Genomic DNA, 19191 nt, shown 5'->3' on the forward strand with positions numbered 1-19191 from the left:
CAGAACAATGCTTAGTATTAGTATTAGAACTGAAAAAGTAATGAGAGAGAGCAGTGCTTAGTACTAGTACTAGAACTCGAAAAGTAATGAAACAGAGCAGTGCTTAATAGTATTAAAACTCAAAAGGTAATGAAACAGAGCAGTGCTTAGTATTAGTATTAGAACTCAAAAGGTAATGAAAATAGCAGTGCTTAGTACTAGAACTCGAGAGGTAAGGAGACAGAGCAGTGTTTAGTAGTATTAGAACTCGAAAAGTAATGAGACAGCAGTGCTTAGTTCTAGTATTAGAACTCAAAAGGTAATGAGACATAACAGTGCTTAGTACTAATATTAGAACTGAAAAGGTAATGAGACAGAGAAGTGCTTAGTTGTATTAGAACTCAAAAAGTAATGAGACAGAACAGTGTTTCGTAGTATTAGAACTCGAAAGGAAGGTCTAATGAAACAGAGCAATGCTTAGTAGTATTAGAATGCAAAAGGCAATGAAATAGCAGTGACTAATAGTATTAGAATATAAAAGGCAATGAGACCAGTAGTGCTTAGTAGTATTAGAATGCAAAGGGTAATGAGCCAGCAGTGACTAATAGTATTAGAATATAAAAGGTAACGGGACGGGATAGTGCTTAGTAGTATTAAAATGCAAAAGGTAATGAAACAGAGCAGTGTTCAGTAGTATTAAAATATAAAATGTAATGAGACAGGGTAGTGGTTAATAGTTATGAGCCCAAAAAGTACTGAGACCGAGCAGTGCGCAATAGTATTAGAATATAAAAGGTAATGAGACAGCACTCTAAGTAATATAAAAATACAAAAGATAGATGATAAAACTATCCTAATTTCAGAGCTTTATTGTATTTAGACAAATCTCACAAAACTATCCACGGTTATTTTTTCTTATATTCCATATAAACAACATGAGATATTTGTAACTAAAAAATAAATCGATGACCACATTTGCATTAGAATCTAGTTCTAAGCTATTTTTATTTTAGTTTTTTTTAATGCCATATAAGGAAAAAAAGAGATATTTATGAACCGAGAAATTGTCAGAGATCACGTGAGTCAATACCCAATGACAAGTCCCACGAAGCCTGCCACCTGCGTGTTCCCAGATGAAATGAATGACACCCGTCGAATACACGAGCGGAAATGCGTGTTACATTACAAATGGTTTTTGTTTTGATAATGTCGCATTGTCACAGAATTGACATAAATTCGGATGACCACCCGTGTGAGTTAAAAAAAAAAAAAATAAATAACAAGAGTAGAATTTAAATTGAAGCATATATCAGAATATTTTTATCATGAGAAGCAAATGTCAATTTGGTTGGTTGATAATATAAGAAGTAAACAGTTTTAGAATATCATTGTTTATTGAACCAAATATATTATCAATTCTGTTATAGACTAATGATATTTAAAGTTTGGTTTACACACAGTTCTATTTAGCCAGTTCGCCAAACCGGTTGTTATAATATTTCGAATTCGCAGAACCGTTTGTTATAGCCAGGAACAATAAATTTTAGTTTAACTATCTTAGCTTTTTATACAGCTACAGGGTTAAACGTATGATCTCTCAGAACAAAGTATAAACATTAATTTCTTAACCTCAAACCCTCAGACATTAAGAATGAGAACTGAGATCACTTGAATGTAGTGGTCAGGTTTATTTGTATTTGAAACGCATACATATAATTATCAATAATTGTCGATCCATTGCTGGATTAAGGTCTTTCCATTACTTTTCGACAACCGTCTATCTTGGATAGATTGTTTCCAAGATATTCACAGTGCTACCCAATTTCGTCACATTACCTTGTATTAGGATGCTGTGTAGGTTTCTACTTGTTACTTGTGGTATCCATAGAAAAAAAAGGGTTTGTTTATCTTGTATGGTTTGTTTCCTAACAGAGTTATATTTATCTATCTACCTATCCATCTCTTTCTCTCTCTCTCTCTCTCTCTCTCTCTATCTATCTATCTATCTATCTATCTATCTATCTATCTATATATATATATATATATATATATATATATATATATATATATATATATATATATATATACAGAACCGGTTATTAAAAAATTAGAATAACACCACTGTTTACACATATACAAGTACTTTGGGAACGGCCTAATTACGTACACATGTATAGGACTATATGCTCACATATATATTTCTACTTATAATCTTAAAAAAAAAAAAAATTCAAAACAATATTCTAAAATGAATTCTTTGATACGATGTTTCACACCATTTCTCCTATAAGAAATTTATAAATTAGGCCTACTTCTAAAACAAGGATAGACAATCATTTGAGTAATAATAATAATAATAATAATAATAATAATATATATACGCTATATAGTTTTATTCTTTTTAAAAAAAATAATTTTGAAAATGGGATTTCCTCTATATTTTTACCTACCAATTTTTAGAATTTAAGATTTAGATTTCTGGACTTTCGGCATTTAAGGCCATCTTTAGCCTTACACGTTTTGAGGGATGACGTCCCTCGGCGAGCAGTTTTTGCCTGTACTTACTATCAGTGGCGGCGATTGGACGTTAAAAGTGGGGAGGAAGCAAAAACATGACCTGAATATTTGTATATTAATGTGAACTTTTCTGATTGTTTCTAATACTTGGTTTGACAAAAATTTGTACTGCTAATAGGATACCATCTTTTTCAGTTAAAATACTGTATATCGTATTTGATATTTTATTAAGTAAATTGACAAGAGCAAGGCAAGTAGGTACTAGCCCTTTGTACTCTTAAACAACGAAAGTGTAAGAAGAGGTTTGATTCCTTGCTCATGAACCGTTAAAATTCTGTCTGGAAAATTGTGTGATCATATTATTTAAAAACAAATTTGCAAAACAAAAAACAGAAAAAAATAATATTAATCATAGTAATGAATAATGAGGCTTGTTTTGTAGAAATTATATTGAAACTGGGGATTAATGAACAAATTATATTTTTAATTCCACACATGCCATTAAGTGTATGTTATTACTCTTAGAAAATGAAAGACAGTAAATATTATATGGCACCACTTTTTTCTATTAATCAGTAATACATACAGAAAGTTTATATTTCCAAATGAAATTATAATTAAACATTAAAGGGTCACTTCAAAAAAATAGGAGCAACTGTCCCTCTTGCCCCCTAATCGCCACCCCTGCTTATTATCTACGTAATTTTTAACAGGAATATTTGAATATTTCCTATTTGTCTGATAGCGAAAAGCCTCCTAATTTTACTCAGTATTTCCATCTGTAAAATAACTTCTTAAAATATGTTGTTTTAGAAGATTGTTTTTTTTTTTAATGTTAGTTTTATCTACGCATTTCCACCAAAGAAAAATAACCATGTTTTATTAAAATAAAAAAGTATGATGGATTTTTTTCTTTGAATAAGTGTAAAAGTTTTCCTACTTGTGTAAAAATAAGACTGACCTCTTTCTAATATGACGTATTTTCCCTTGCTTACGTCGGATCGCAGTTTAATATTACTTTTTTCCTGCTACGATGAAAAACAGAAACGTGATTTTTTAAAAAAGTGGTTGTAAACACTGATTGACGAAAATAACAAGTCACTATAAACACACTGGCAGCACTACGCAACAATTGCTATAAAGACAATAATCAAACGTCTTGTCCAATCAACGAGATACACATTCAAACTCGCTGCTTATTACAGCATGTAAAGTATGCAGCCACGTTACCGAACTGGCAAAAACAAAAACATATCAAGAACACGTGATTCTCGACAAATCGTGACGCAAGTTTAACCCACATGCACAATTTTTAACTCGTATGTTTCATACCATAAATTGTCCATATTTTTAGTGTTGATCAAAAGGATAAAACGTAAAATATTAGAAACGGTGTACGAACCTTTTTAGCGGCATTTAAGGCAACAATAAATATATATTCCTCACACAATGCTATCTTGTGGCACAATGATCGATTAAGTTCTACCTCTTCCTTGTAGCAGAAACGCGAAATCACTTTCACGTAGTTCATCATGCTCGACAATAGATGGCAGCATGAACCGCGCGCTGGCGAATGAAGCGGCAGAACCGTAAAACACTTGCTCGACGGCTCAAAATTTGCGAGAATTGTTCCCCGAGTGGTAGGAGGCAAACGAGAGTGTGTGTTGTATGAATGCGCCCAAGTAACCAATAAAACACGAGTTTGTTGTTTTTTTTTATTGTCGCCCTCATGTTCCGTGTATCCATATCTTTAGAGCTCGTGCGGTTTTATGGCGAACATAACCTTTATATGGCAGTGAATACGAATCAAAAAGATGGTCAAATGCTCAGATAATTGTGTTATAAAAGGCTATTTATGAATGAGAGTTTTATGATTATCTCTTAGTTTCAATTTTCACTTCATTTGAGTATAATTTATGTCTTGTGTTCACAAGGAAAGATTTAAAAAGTAAGATATATGGGCTTTAGAGGTACATTTTGAACGCTAGATGGTGCTGTACAAGCTAACTTATATGCTTAAGATGTTTCAATTTTCTCCAATAAACATTCCATTCTAACGTGTTCAAAATTAGCAGCTTTAGTTTTTAACTTTTCAAAATTGTGTATTGGTATGCTTTCTTAAAGAATTACAAATTTAAAGAAATGTTTCCTTCTGTGTTCCTCTGGATCTTACTACACAAATGTTGACATGCACATTGAGAATAGCGCGTCAGATAGGACTATATATTATTTCATTTTTCTTCAAACGATTCCCTAAGGCTTTTCTGCACTCTTTATTTCCTTGGCGCATGCCCAAGTAATTGTGTACAAATTAATATCGTGATGTAGAGGTCTGCACGGGCCGGAATTTTTAGCCCGGGACCTGCCCGGCCCGGGCTCATGTTATAATCAAATAAGTCCGAATTACAGAAGCTTAATAATTAATGCATTTTTTTTTACATTTACAACAATTAGAGGTTTAAGTTTGCAGTTGTACTTTAAAAGTTCTCCGGAAAGAACGGTGTAATAAATATCGTTGTACAGATTGTACAGTACATTTACATAGTTAAACCCGAAAAGGTCCGAGAAATGTGGTTTTATTTTAAAAATTTACGGCCCAAGCCTGGCCTGGGCTCGAAGTTATATATGCGTTGTAGACCAGAGTCCGGCCCGCGGGCTCGACCCAAGCCCGTGCACATTCGCACCCACGTGGGAGTCCACCGGATTCGAACTCGGCATACACTTGTCCACTTTCTTATCAAAACTATATCTGTTTAGCAGAGAAATCACTGATGTAGACCAACTATTTGAACTTACTCATCATTAGAGCAACCCAAAAGCATAAAAAGCATAATAGCAATCTACATATATGGTTGGTACCTTGAACATGCTTGTGGTTGTGTAAGGGTTCAGAAGAAACTAATTTTAAAAGCATAATAAAGCATAATTTTAGAAAATAAAGCATAAAGTATAATTTAAAATATATAGCATAATTCTTGGAAAATTTTGTTTGACTACAAGTTTAACATATTGTATTAATATTTTTAAAACCAATATTTGCAATGCAAAATCATTGAGAACATAACAATGCAACAATGAAAAGCTTATTTTCATTTCTGTAAACTTTTCAGTGTAATCCTTTGATGTGGAGAAAAGAAAAAAAAAGGAAAAGAAGAAGAAAACTTTCCGCCAACAATGAATAGTACACAAGAACGCCAAACTATATTATGTGTACCTCTTGAACTTGAGCACTTTCTGTACTTTTTGGTGGCATCTTTTACTTTTCCAATCTGTATATATGCACCTATAAGGCGCACACAAATTGACTCGAGTAAATCATCTCTTTACAGTGCACTAAGAAGAAACATAATTAAATATGAAAGAAACTGGTTGCATAAAATATTAGTGAAGTGGATTTTGAGTTTAACGTCCCGTTCAGCAGCGAGGCTATATGAGACGCGAATCTACTGATTAACGTGGAATCCGAACCACATGAGCTCCCGCCGGGTGTATAAAATATTAATAAATAGATCAAGATATTTGGAATATTTAATGAATAGTAAATATTATACGCTATACTGTACTCGATTAATGTAAAACAATGATTGAAATTAACAATAAAGCATAATTTGGAAAAAATAAAGCATAATTAAACAAAAAATAAAGCATAATGTGGGTTGCTTTACTCATCATCATCTATACTATTTCATTTGTGATTTAAAAAACAACCTAGTTTTATCATTTCTCGTGAGAATATAGAGTGGCAATACGTAAAAAAAAACAAAAAAAAAAACACTTATTTTCTTCGGCTGTAGAATAACTCTCGTTTAGTATTACATAAACATAGTCTCTTGAATGATTAAGCCCCTCAAACTTTGGAACCCTCCCAACAAAAATTTCTGGTTGCGCACCTATACTGATGTCATAAAAAAAAAAAAGAAACTTGTGCAATAACATTAATCAATGCAAAACACACTGCCTATGCTAGATGGCTACTAAAAACCATAAATGCTACCTAACCGAGTCATGCAGGTGAGGTCTGGCAGGTAGAACGTGGGTGGGTCCGTAGGAAGCAGGCGCGTCAGCGACGGAGGATATATTTACAGTCATATCCAAAATGCTTGTCGCATATCTATAACTGTCTTGTTGTGGGAATATAATTTGATGATAACTTTGCAGATACTTTTAATACTGTCACTATGTGTATAATCGGTAAATGCATATTTGTGGTAAATTTCATAGAAAAAGAATTATAAGTACGGAAATTAGGATTAGTAAAACAATAGTGTTGATGAATGGACAAGAAAGGTTTCCTTCGTTATGTTTTTCTTATTTACTGCTCTCTTGACGTGAAATTTACCACTTGCATGGCTTTACTGATTATACGCATACTAGCATTAGCCTATAAGAAATACCTGGGGAAATTCTTATCAAATTAGATTCCTACAAGATATTTATAGACATGCGACAATCATTTTGGTCATGACTGTACATAGACGGGGATAGTGGAGAAAATACTATATCGTATAGAAACAGAGCACTTGTAGTATATAGGTTAGACTTAGAGCACTTATCATAATGTGACATTTGAGGCGCCTAGTACCAAAATCTGCCATATCCATTTCGTTTAGTTTCGAGTAATCTCGCAAAACGAGCAGAGAAGCTCCATACACACGCGTACAAAGTCCCATATTTGAACTTTTTTTTTAGTATGAAATATTAAGCCATTAAACAAAATTCTGTTTCCATGGAATTCCTTTAGATCAAACATATAACAAGCAAAATACAACTCAATTTCGGTGTAAAAAAAAAAAAAAAAATGCGGCTTTGGTACTAGGCGACTCATTTGTAACCTTATATTTGTGAACACAAAATGCACATCCCCTACTTTGCGTAGTAGTACATTCTGTTAGTGGAAATTAATATGTTACACAGGCATCTTTCAAATGCACTTACTCATTTTAACTGTAGTATGGCATTTGTCATGGTTTGACACTTGTAACTTTGCATTTGTAAAGTTGCACTTGAACTTGTAGTTGCACTTGCAAATGCACTTGTAAACATAAAATGCTGATTTCCTACAGTGTGCAAAAATGCTTCGCCATTGGAAATTATTAAGGTAGTCACTCCTCTTTCATATGCACTCGCTCATTTTAACCGTGAAATTTTTATTTGTATGACAAGCTATTGGTAATCTGCATAACCTTCCACTATTATACACCGAGTCTAAGAGAGACGATGACGATGGGATTGAATGAAATGATGGAATGAAGGAAGTGAGAGGAAACGGGATATGCTCAAACCCTCGGACGTTGGACTTGTCTACCATAAACTACACATTGTACGAGATAGAATCGAACTAGAGACCCTATGGCCCAGAGATGAGAACTCTACCAATAAAGCACCTTAACACAGATATTAAAATTAGATCTAGGAAGATGTTCTCCGATTGCCTTCGACCTCTGCCCAGATTGACTATACATGCATCATCTAATGATGATTTCATATTTCATACATATATTGCCCTCTACAGAGAAAGTGTACTCTTTTAATACTCGCCGAAAAGCTAATAGGTCCCTCAACCAAAGAGGTGACGTAACCATCTACACAGCTTAAAACTTGGGCCGCGGTGGCTCAGTGGTACAGCGTTCACCACTGGTGCTTGAGGTCCCGGGTTCGATTCCAGCCCCCGCCAAGTGAACTTTCTGGTGGACAAACACCGTGTGCGTGGGTTTCCTAGGGGTTCTCCCGTTTCCTCCCACTTTCTTCATTCCACCATTTCATTCATTACTCATCATCACCGTCTCCTTTAGCCTAACCGGCATAACTGTGGGACGTAAAAGTCAAAGATTTCATTTCATTTCTACAGCTTAAAACTTTTAAAAAGAGTAATTTTCATCTGCTGATCGACTCATAAAGATTTTTTAGGTTCATTTTTTGTTTTAATTTAAGAGCATTGTGGTAATTTTGTGAAAGGAATCTCCAAGCTTTTCTATCTACAGGCAACATTGCCCTAAGGTAGTAGTAACAGCAATCTAATTGAACTCTGTATAATAATTTAAAAAATGAAATTTCAAGTTACATTCTACAGTTATGCTCTTTAGGCTAAAGAAGACGGATAATCTATGAAACTGAATGATTATGAAATAATTCGTAGAATAAGAATGTGGGAGGACACGGAATAACCTCGAAAATGAAATGAAAGATTTGAGTATGATGATGTAAGGATTAGTAGGATGAAAATGTAGGAGGAAACGAGAGTAACCCGAGAAAACCCACGGACACGATGTTGTCCACCACAAACTTACTTGGCGGAGACTGAACTAAGGATCTCATGCACTAAATGTGTAAGCGCTCTACCACTGTGTCACCGTGCTCCCAATTTCTCCGGGAGAAATTGTGAATTCATCATTCTATACACTGCCTTGTCTTTTTGCGCCCCCTTAAATCTAGCGCCCCTAGAGAAAACCATCAATTTGCTACCCACCGATCTGCTTTGACTATTTGTCCACAGAAACACTGTTTCTTCTTTTTTTTTCAGTACCACTTAATTCCTTTATTCTGATTGGCTCTTTCTCGAAAGCCTGTAAAGTCAGCCATGCATAGTAGATAAAATGGCATGCTTGAGGCAACTCTTAGAAAAGCTACATAAAAAAAGAATAATATAGTATCACACACTCACAGATACACACGTATTAAAAAACAAGAAAAAAGAAACATAACATATTAAATGAAAACACCATGACGAAATGATGTGACACATCGTATATAATGACTCCCATAAGGAATACAATATTTCTGTCAAATGTTAAAGTAACATTTTCTCGTAAAGCATACATCACTTGAGTTTCCTTCTAGTATTATTACACATATATATCAAAATCCTTTCATTACAAGTAGAAAATTTCGACAACCAGGACATAAATCTGTGGATTATTTTTCTAGTTATTCATGTTCATTATTTGAGTAATTACTCAAAACAATTTTTCGTTATTTGAGTAAATATTTGAAAAACTCTTCCTTATTCGAGTCATTACTTAAAACGAATTTTCGGTAATCAAGCAATATTTCTGCGAGTAATTTTTAAGATCATTTTTCTTTATTCGACTTATTACCAGTAATCAAACAATCTTCCCTTATTCGAGTAATTATTCAAACAATCTTTCGTTATTTGAGTAATTATTCAATCTATCTTTCGTTACTCGAGTAATTTTTCAAACAACTTTTCGTTGTTCGAGTAATTATTCAAACAATTTTTCGTTACTCGAGTAATTATTCAAACAATTTTTCGTTACTCGAGTAATTATTCAAACAATCTTTCGTTACTCGAGTAATTATTCAAACAATCTTTCGTTACTCGAGTAATTATTCAACAACTTTTCGTTATTCGAGTAATTATTCAAACAATTTTTCGTTACTCGAGTAATTATTCAAACAATCTTTCGTTACTCGAGTAATTATACAAACAATTTTTGGTTATTCGAGTAAATATTCGAAGAACCTCTCCTTATTCGAGTAATTATTAAAATAACTTTTATTGTGTGAGTAACAATTCAGACAACAGACAATCTTCAGTCATTCGAGTAATAATCCAAACAATTTTTCATATAATTCGAGTAATAATTCAAATCTGTCTTGGTTATGCAAACAATTTTACGATTCGAGCAAATATTCTAATAATTTTTGGCTATTCAAATAACTAAACGTTCGAACAATGAAAAGACTATCGTTATTTTAACAAACTCGATTATTCAAGTAGATCTTAGCTCATGAATCTCTGCCGCGATTGACGCCAACGACGAATTTCCTCCAAGACAGATACTATTGAAGTAACGTAAGTACAATACTATAGTTATGCATAGTTATAGTTATTCATTCAAGTAACAAATAACCTTTCGTTGTTCGAGTAAATATTAAAACAACCTTTCCTTAATGCGATATTGTTTGTTACTCAAATTTAAATGTTCAAATATGGAATTGTCTCAAAAATTTTAACAGGTGTACGCGACTGTCTTATTAAACGTTTGCAGGGACATAGGTTTAGAAATGAATGCAGAGAAAACTAATTAAAGTTTCTCGGATAATAGTACTGCAAATTATGGATGTTAAAATATCAAATAATTACTATCGTCGGTAAAATGGATACTTTCAAATATCTAGGATCAATATTAACAGACCAAAACCATATTCACGAAGAAGTTAAATGTCGACTAAAAATAGGGAATTCGTGTTATTATTTACTATGAAATCTTTCGTTGTCGCGAATTATGTCAAGGAATTTGAAGCTTAAAATATATAAAACGATAATCATGTCTGTTGTCCTGTGTGATTGCGAAACATTGTCGCTTACTCTGAGGGAAGAACATAGACTGAAAGTATTTTAGAACACGATCCGAAGAAGAATATTCGGACCCAAGAGGAACGGGAATGGGGAATAGCAGAAATTTATAACGCGGAATTGTATAGTTTATTCCGTTTACCAAACATGACTAGGGTCTTGAAATCTAGAAGGCTAAGGTGGGCAGGTCATGTAACCAGAATGGAAGAAAGTAGAAAAGCTATCGAAGTTTTAACTGGAAACCCAATCGGAAAACGACCATTAGGAAGGCTTAGGACAAATATTAAGATGGATCTCGCAGAAATAGGAATATTAAGTAGAATCTGGATTTTGTTGGCTAAGGATAGAAGTCACTCGGCTGTAAGTTCCATAGGCTATAGAGTTAATTAGTTAGTTACATAATACGACTTCTATATAGACCTTCAAATTGGCTTGTTTGCCAATAATTGAGAATATTTTTTTAAACAATTTGTGACACAATTGACGCATATTTACTCTTTAAAAGTTCTGGTAAATTTAACTCCTTGAAATCGTAATTTTGTCTGCTAAATATTTATCGCAAATCTTATGTTTTGGATCTTTGTAAGGCAAGAAAAATGCAGTCGAATGACGCATTTAGTCCATAAGACTTTTAAGAAATTATACATTAAAAAAATTCAACATATGGAAATGGTAAATTTGATTTAAACTACTTGCTGAGCAAACCAATACATTTATTGTAAAATTTTTTAACGTGTAACATTTTCGCCAACTATCCACTTTGGTTTCATTATTAACGTGTAACAGTTTCGCCAATTATCCACTTTGGCTTCATTTATTAACGTGTAACAGCTTCGCTAATTATCCACTTTGGCTTCATTTATTAACGTGTACAGAGATGGAGTGGGTCAAGTGTTCTGAGTGGGTCAGTGGGTCAACAGCATGTGACCCACTGTGACCCACCACTCACCGTGACCCACTGTGACCCACCACCCACCATGACCCACTGTGACCCACCACCCACCGTGACCCACTGTGACCCACCACCCACCGTGACCCACCGTGACCCACTGCGACCTACCGACTCAGTATGATCTACCGACCCTCTCTGCTCACTGCATTGTAGAGAGTATCTTCTGAAGACTCGTAAATTTGTCACCGTTTTACTTTCAAGATCTTCATTTTCCTTTCTTTTCCACTTGTTTCTGTCTACTTAACTGAGGTGAGTATATCTAACCAAGTGAAAAAAGAACTTCAGGCACTTTTGGATATTGATATTTTTAGTAGTAATAATAGCAATAGGACTTACACTACAACTTGGCTTTCGAGACCTGTGGATTTTTAGAGTTAAGTACTGGAAAAAATACATTTTTGAATCACTGTAATATATGAATTATTTATAAAAAATTGAATGTAACTATGTGTGCCTGATCATCACGGTCAAATTGCAAAGTCAAATGAAATTACTTTTGGTATATAGTTAGGCCTTAATCCAAATTGGGATGTTATATTGATTTTATTATAATGCATAATATCCTAAGGAGGTAGTGAGTATCCCAATTTTTGCGAAAAAAAAAATGAGTATCTCGCAAGCCGTTAAACTTACGGAGCTGAAATTCAGTGTATTAACTCTTTATTGAAAATAAACAGAATGTGTCCTAGCATTTTTAAAAATTCTCCTTTATGTGTGGGGGGGGACTTTCTATATATGGAAAATTGGTAGTGAGTTGGTTTGTAAAAATAATCGAAAACGATAGATGTTATTTAAGAAAAAAAAATCAGAAACAAAAAATACAGTGCTTGGTTTCATATATCCATTGCTTTCTGCTACAATAATTGCTGAAGCTTATGTTTATTATATGGAGCGCTCACAGCACAGGGCAATCAACCCATAAAGTTATGAGAAAAATAGGCATAAAATTTGTACTGTAAGCTTAATTACACGGAAATTTTAAGTTTGGATTGTACGCATAATTGTATGGAAAATTTTACACCTTTTTCCCCTTTACGTTGGTCTACTTACTTTGATTTGGAACTTTGAAATTTCATGCTTTCTTCCACTGAAAAGTATTGATAATTCAACAAGGAAATAATTATACTATGATAATTTAATTGAAATTCATCGTAATTTGGCACATGGCAAACAGCAGTGTGGTAATTGAAGTTGAAGAAGGAGGGAAACTCCCATTCACCTCTGAATACTTTCCAGAAGCATCGTTCCCTTTTGCGTTCTAGACGGGGGAGGGAACTTGGTAATGGTATCAAACCTTCATGTGTAATTATAAAAATTACATTTATAAACAAATAAGAAATCATCAGTTTATCAGGCTTTAATTGATAATTTATTCACAAGATTCCCTATCAAAGGCGTGGTAGATGAAGTTTCTGTTCTACATGGGTCAGCATTGCCTACTGACATGGTCGATATGAAAAAGATGTTGTATGGTGATACAGAGATGATACTTCTTGCTGAGTATTTCAAACCTGACCAAGAAAAATCGTTATCAGACTTAAGTCGATGAGAAGTAGATTGTCGATGAGAGGTTGCAGGAATCGGGTAGAAGTATTATCAATTTGCACGACAGAGTAAGAACGGGGATTTCCCCTTATGAATTTACAGATGACTGATATTAGAAATAGACTAAGTGCTCAACCATTGTCTAACTTGTTGTTCATCAATGTTAATGGCCCACCGCTAAACAAGCTCAAAGTAGACGAGCTAGTTATTTCTTGGCTGAAGGATGAACATCATTCCACGGCGGATGATTTACCGCCAAAAAGTTACCAACAAGAAATAAATCCGATTTCAGATTTGTTTTAAGGTGGAAAATTACGAGTTATGGAAAATGTATTACTAATGGCTTATCTGTGTTACTCAACTTTGTACCTAATTTTTAGTAAGTCTCTTCTATGCTTTAGGTAAACTACTTTGAATAAATATTCATAATAATTGCAAGAATTATGCATATTTGTAACTTAAATTTAACGTGGTGTTTTAGTGATTACACAAATTACAGTTATGAGCATACTTTTTGGAGATGCTCTCACATAGGGTACCCGAGCACCTTTATGCCGTATGAACAACTGATTTTTCTAGTCTTTTGTGAGAAAAATACTGTGAACTGAGAAACCATATCCTTTTCCATATTGTACAGGGGTATTTTCCTGCGAATAGAAGTTTCTTGTGGAATGCGTTCAGAAATTAACACTTGCAAGAATACTCTCTTAGTACAAGTATATTTTAGGCACACACTAATTTCCCCCCACCTCGAACTGTTTCAATTTCCTCACTGACAAACACTTTACCATTTTATATCGTAAAGGTCAGATCCACCGTTATTGTAACAGAGTGGTGCTTGAGCGATTGACTAGAAATTCAAACTCCGATTAGTGACAATTTCACAGTCTTGTTTTATTACAAGTGTAAACTCTTTAGTCAGTTCAGAAGAGGCCGTGGATCGTGTTCAGAGTTGATGACGATGGATTTTGGTGAGTCAGAGTAGGTCAAAGTGGATGAGAGTGGTTCATGGTGGGTGGTTGGTCACGGTGGGTGGTCGGTCACGGTGGGTGGTGGGTCAGAGTGGGTCGCCGTGGGTGGTGGGTCATGGTGGGTCACAGTAGGTCATGGTGAGTCGTGGGTCATGGTGGGTGGTGAGTCAGTGGGTCGTGGGTCAAGGTGGGTGGTGGGTCAGTGGGTCGTGGGTCATGTTTTCATTGACCCACGCCAACTCTGAACGTGTAACAGTTTCGCCAACTATTCACTTTGGCTTCATTTATTAACGTGTAACAGTTTCGCCAACTGTCTACTTTGGCTTCATTTATTAACTGTAACAGTTTCGCCAACTATTCACTTTGGATTTATCATTGATTGTGTCTGATGAAGTCAAAGTGGAACATTGGCGACAATGTTACACGTTAATAATTTTTACCATAAACGTATTGTTTTCCTCAGTGAGAAGTCTAAATCAAATTTAAGAATATGGAAAACATTACATATGAAAATACGTTAAAATTATAATTGGCAATGTCTTGATTAGATCTTTGAGCCAGTAAAATTTTTTTAGAGAAGAAAAATATTTATTATTTTCGAATCGCTGTTAGAAGACACACTGTTCTGAGCATTTCATCTGAAGAATACAATTTATATTTATTCAGACATCAGACTCTGCAATCTATCATTGCCATATATTTAATCTTCCATATCACAGTCATGTAAATTGTCAGTTTTGGTGATTGCTAAATTTAAGATATTATTAAATACTTTATAACCACTTATTAACGGAAATATCTTAATGATGTTTGTTACTATTGTTTAAAAAATGAAATGAAATGAAATCTTTGAGTTTTACGTCCCACGGTTATGCCGGTCAGGCTAAAGGAGACGGTGCAAATGAGAAATGAATGAAATGGTGGAATAAAGATAGTGGGAGGAAACGGGAGAACCCCGAGAAAACCCACGCACACGGTGTTTGTCCACCACAAAGTTTACTTGGCGTGAGCCGGGCTCGAACCCGGGACCCCATGCACCAGAGGTGAACGCTCTACCACTGAACCACTGCGGGCCCCGCCCCCCAGACAAAGTTTATGCTTGGAACGTTTAAGTCATATCAAAAAAGCCAGGATGAAGGTCCAAATAAATTTTATGTTTACAACAATGAAGCCGTATCAAAAAGCCAAGTATAAAGGCTCAGATAAAGTTTATGCTTACAACGCTGAAGTAATATCAAAAAGCCAAGGACAAATAAAGTTTATGCTTGGAACGCTGTAGTAATATATATATATAAAAAAAAGACAAAAGATAAAGGTCCGGATAAAGTTTATACTTTGAGCTCTGAAGCCATATCAAAAAGCCAAGGACAAAGGTCCAGATAAAGTTTATGCTTGGAACGCTGTAGTAATATAAAAAAGACAAAGATAAAGGTCCAGATAAAGTTTATGCTTGGAACTCTGAAGCCATATCAAAAAGTCAAGGATAAAGGTCCAGATAAAGTTTATGCCTGAAATGCTGAAGCCATATCAAAAACCCAAGGATAAAGGTCCAGATAAAGTTTATGCTTTGGAAGCAGAAGCCATATCAAAAAGTCAAGGATAAAGGCCTAGATAAAGTTTATGCTTGGACCGCTGAAGCCATATCAAATAGCCAAGGAAAAAAGGTCCAGATAAAGTTTATGCTTGGAACGCTGAAGCCATATCAAAAGGCCAATGATGCAAATATATAAATTTGATGCTGGAAAAGCTGTCATTAGTATAGTTTTTGAATGTCAATTGCATGGTATACGGATTGGAATAGTCCGTACCAATGAGTTTACATGGAAGTATCACGATTGGGATTCTTCATTATCTGAAAGTTTCTTGAGAGTTCTAAACAAGACTCAAAACGTATCTTCGTTTCCTTTTTCTGCTTTTCTTTCTTTCTTTTTTTTCTTTCCTTTTGTTTTTAAGGTTTATTCAAGGAAGTAAAAACATGAGTAATTCCTCGCACCCTTTTGATTGACTCATTGTTGCTGTGGCCTATCAAACGACTGATAAGAACCATGCATATCGTTGGAACATTGACAGCTTAACTCAACTTTACGTTGGAGTAGTTTATTTTAGTAAGCAGCACCCAACACATATCAAGTCATCTTTCTTAACCAAGCTACTGTGTAACCAACGAATAACACACGTCTTTCGGCACCTCATAGATAAAAGTTGAAATCACACTTTTAAGAAAAAAAATATTTATTTATTTTGGATGGAATCCAGACACGTATTTCTTCCGATTATTTTTTTTTTTCCACAGCAGCATGTTTTAATGTAGTCTAAACTGGCAGATGAAGAATTATTAATATGTTCATCAACGCATTGTTCTTAAAATATTCAGCTTAAATTTTTAAATACTAGGTAATTATTTTCATTTAGGTACATTCTTACTCAAAGAAACCTGGCAACCCCCTCGATTTACAACTGTGTTTTTCAATACTTTTTTCTTTCGTTTTTGACATACTGATTGTATTCAGTGTTTATTTCAAAAAAGCTCTTCCAGGGGGGGCGGGGACATATTACTCTCACACGGTACTAGCAGAGGCGGATCTAGACGATGAAACTTGGGGGAGGGGCAGCCAAAATCCAGACTATGGTAGGTATATCATGAGATTACTAGAAAGTTCCGGGCTAGATCTGCCATTATTACTACTCTATTTATTATTATTAAGACGTATTATTTTGGTATCTTCCTGAGGGGCACTCTCAGAGCTCCGAGGGAGCAGTGTGCCCCCCAAAAATGTTTGGAAGAAACACTGATTGCATTATTTAAAGTCCTACGTCACAACTAAACAAAAAAGGTAAGGATACATTGAGAAAAATACGTTCTCCGGACAGGGGTATATTGTACAAATATACGGTATCCTCTTGCTTACTACAGAACTGAGTATGGAACATACGTTATTCATATGCTACATACGCACTGCCCCTAGATGTTAACATCATGCCATTGCAGGATGTCTGACAACTAACAGTTTTTCGTATATCAGTGCATATACTTGTTACATTCCTCAGCTGTATGTTATATACGTCCATTTGTATGTGAAATCCTGACCGCCTATATTGTTTCATACGGAAAGTACGTATACATGGAATACTTATACGGAAAGTATTATTATAAAACATGCGTTTTCAGTTATACGTCTGCTGTACGTTGTCCAAAAACTATAGGAATTACGCATGTAACCTACCATTTTAAGTACGCCACCTACAATTTTTTTCTCAGTGAATTTTTGCATATCTAATTTTGTAGTTAAATTACGCTCTATCCTTTGAACATAAAGAAATACAGGATGGCCCAAAACAACCTACTACGTTTGAAACGTGAATAAAACAAAAACTATGTCAAATAAAAAGTTGTTTATTATAATATATATATATATATATATATATATATATATATATATTAAAACACATTTTTCTGATCAGAACAAAATGAATTATTTAATAGCTATACGATTTTTGTTACAGTTTCAAGTACCTAACATCCTCTTCATCAGACATTGAGAAAAGACAAACGACAACAAATCTTATATCTTATATTTTACTAGCAGCGTTCACCCCGCTTCGCTGCGGTCACCCCGGAACGCAATAAACTTTGTTACTTAGATAATTTTTACTTTTTCGCTTTCAAATTGCAGTAAATGTTAAAATTATAGCGCCTGTCATTTATGTTAACCCGCCGAGTCACATGGTCATGCGGGTTGCATATAAATACGTTTATTTTTACCTATGATGAACTAATAACAAAGGATTTGTACGTATGGACACTTGAATGGTCAATTATCTCAAGACACTGGTAATTAAAAATTAAAGTGATATGATAAAAACCATCTAGGGTCCAAATCCTAATAACCCCCCAAAAATGAAAGAAATTGGTTCAGCCGTATTAGCGTGATGAGTTCACAAAGGATTTGTGCGTTCTCTTTTATATATATAGATAGATATCATTAAATAACTATATAAAATCGTATAGTTATTAAATAATTCATTTTGTTCTGGTCAGAAAAATGTGTTTTAAAATGTTATTTTGATTAACCAGAATCATGTAGTTTATTATATATATATATATATATATACTGTATAATGGTATTGAAAACAATTTTTAATTATTTTATTTTGATTTGTTTTGTTCTTATACTGTCTTCTTTTGATGTCACAAATCACATCCCGTAGTTCGTGTAATCTTTCAGGTTCACCCTGTATAATAATGAGCCCGAGAGATCACTGGACTCAAGCTGTTTGGGGTCTAGTCATTACTTAGACTGCTGATTGTTGGACGTATAGTGCTGCGTTTACACAGCGACAAGAGAACAATTTGGATGATTTTCGATAGTAAGAATTTGCTACCATGGGGGCCGTAGTTTCATAGAGATAGAGTGATCTCCTCTAATATGTGTGGTTCCTCGTTCTATCAAAGCTTGTGCCAAGTAGATTTGCTGTGGACCAACACCATGTACATGTTTTTTTTTTCGGAGTTCTTCGGAGTTTTGCTCCACTTTTTATTCCATCATCTCGTATATTATCATCATCATTATCATGTTCCTTACCCTCGGAGCAATATCCTGGGACATTAAGAGTCTTCATCCCGGCGAAATTAAAATACCGCTAATTTTACAGTAATTATGTGATATCTTCAAATAGATTAAAGATAATTGAAATATGGAACAAGAGCGCCCTAGACAATATTATTTTGCGTGAGATACCATTATCACAAGTCACCTAGTCGCTTTCCGTTTTCAGCTGTTTAGAAACGCGAAAATAAATGCCGATTTTCAAAATGGCTCGAAATCGAAAGCAGATAAGTGAGTCGTGATAACGGTTTCTCATGTAAAATATTATTGTCTAGGGCTCTCTTGTTCCACATTTCGATTATT

The 19191-nt window shown here is 34.4% G+C and overlaps 1 protein-coding gene and 1 long non-coding RNA gene across 6 annotated transcripts in view; one reads left to right on the forward strand and one right to left on the reverse strand.

Moving 5' to 3' along the window:
* Nucleotides 1-19191, reverse strand: part of LOC145678864 (uncharacterized) — a 544231-nt gene that overhangs the window by 465772 nt on the left and 59268 nt on the right. The window contains exon 1 of one of the 5 annotated variants that reach the window (XM_081749434.1): nucleotides 3899-3992. The exons of 3 other annotated variants lie outside the window; for them this stretch is intronic. The gene's annotated coding sequence lies outside the window, so the exon portion shown is untranslated. Of the gene's footprint in view, nucleotides 1-3457; nucleotides 3480-3898; nucleotides 3993-19191 lie in introns of those variants that run through there. One more of the 5 variants, XM_081749438.1, reaches the window with a different exon arrangement.
* Nucleotides 1-19191, forward strand: part of LOC145678867 (uncharacterized) — a 541133-nt gene that overhangs the window by 54526 nt on the left and 467416 nt on the right. The window lies entirely within an intron of this gene.

This window comes from Thermobia domestica, chromosome 2 (genome assembly GCF_964235325.1).
Source record: "Thermobia domestica chromosome 2, izTheDome1.hap1.1, whole genome shotgun sequence".
NCBI classification, from domain to species: Eukaryota; Metazoa; Arthropoda; class Insecta; order Zygentoma; family Lepismatidae; genus Thermobia; species Thermobia domestica.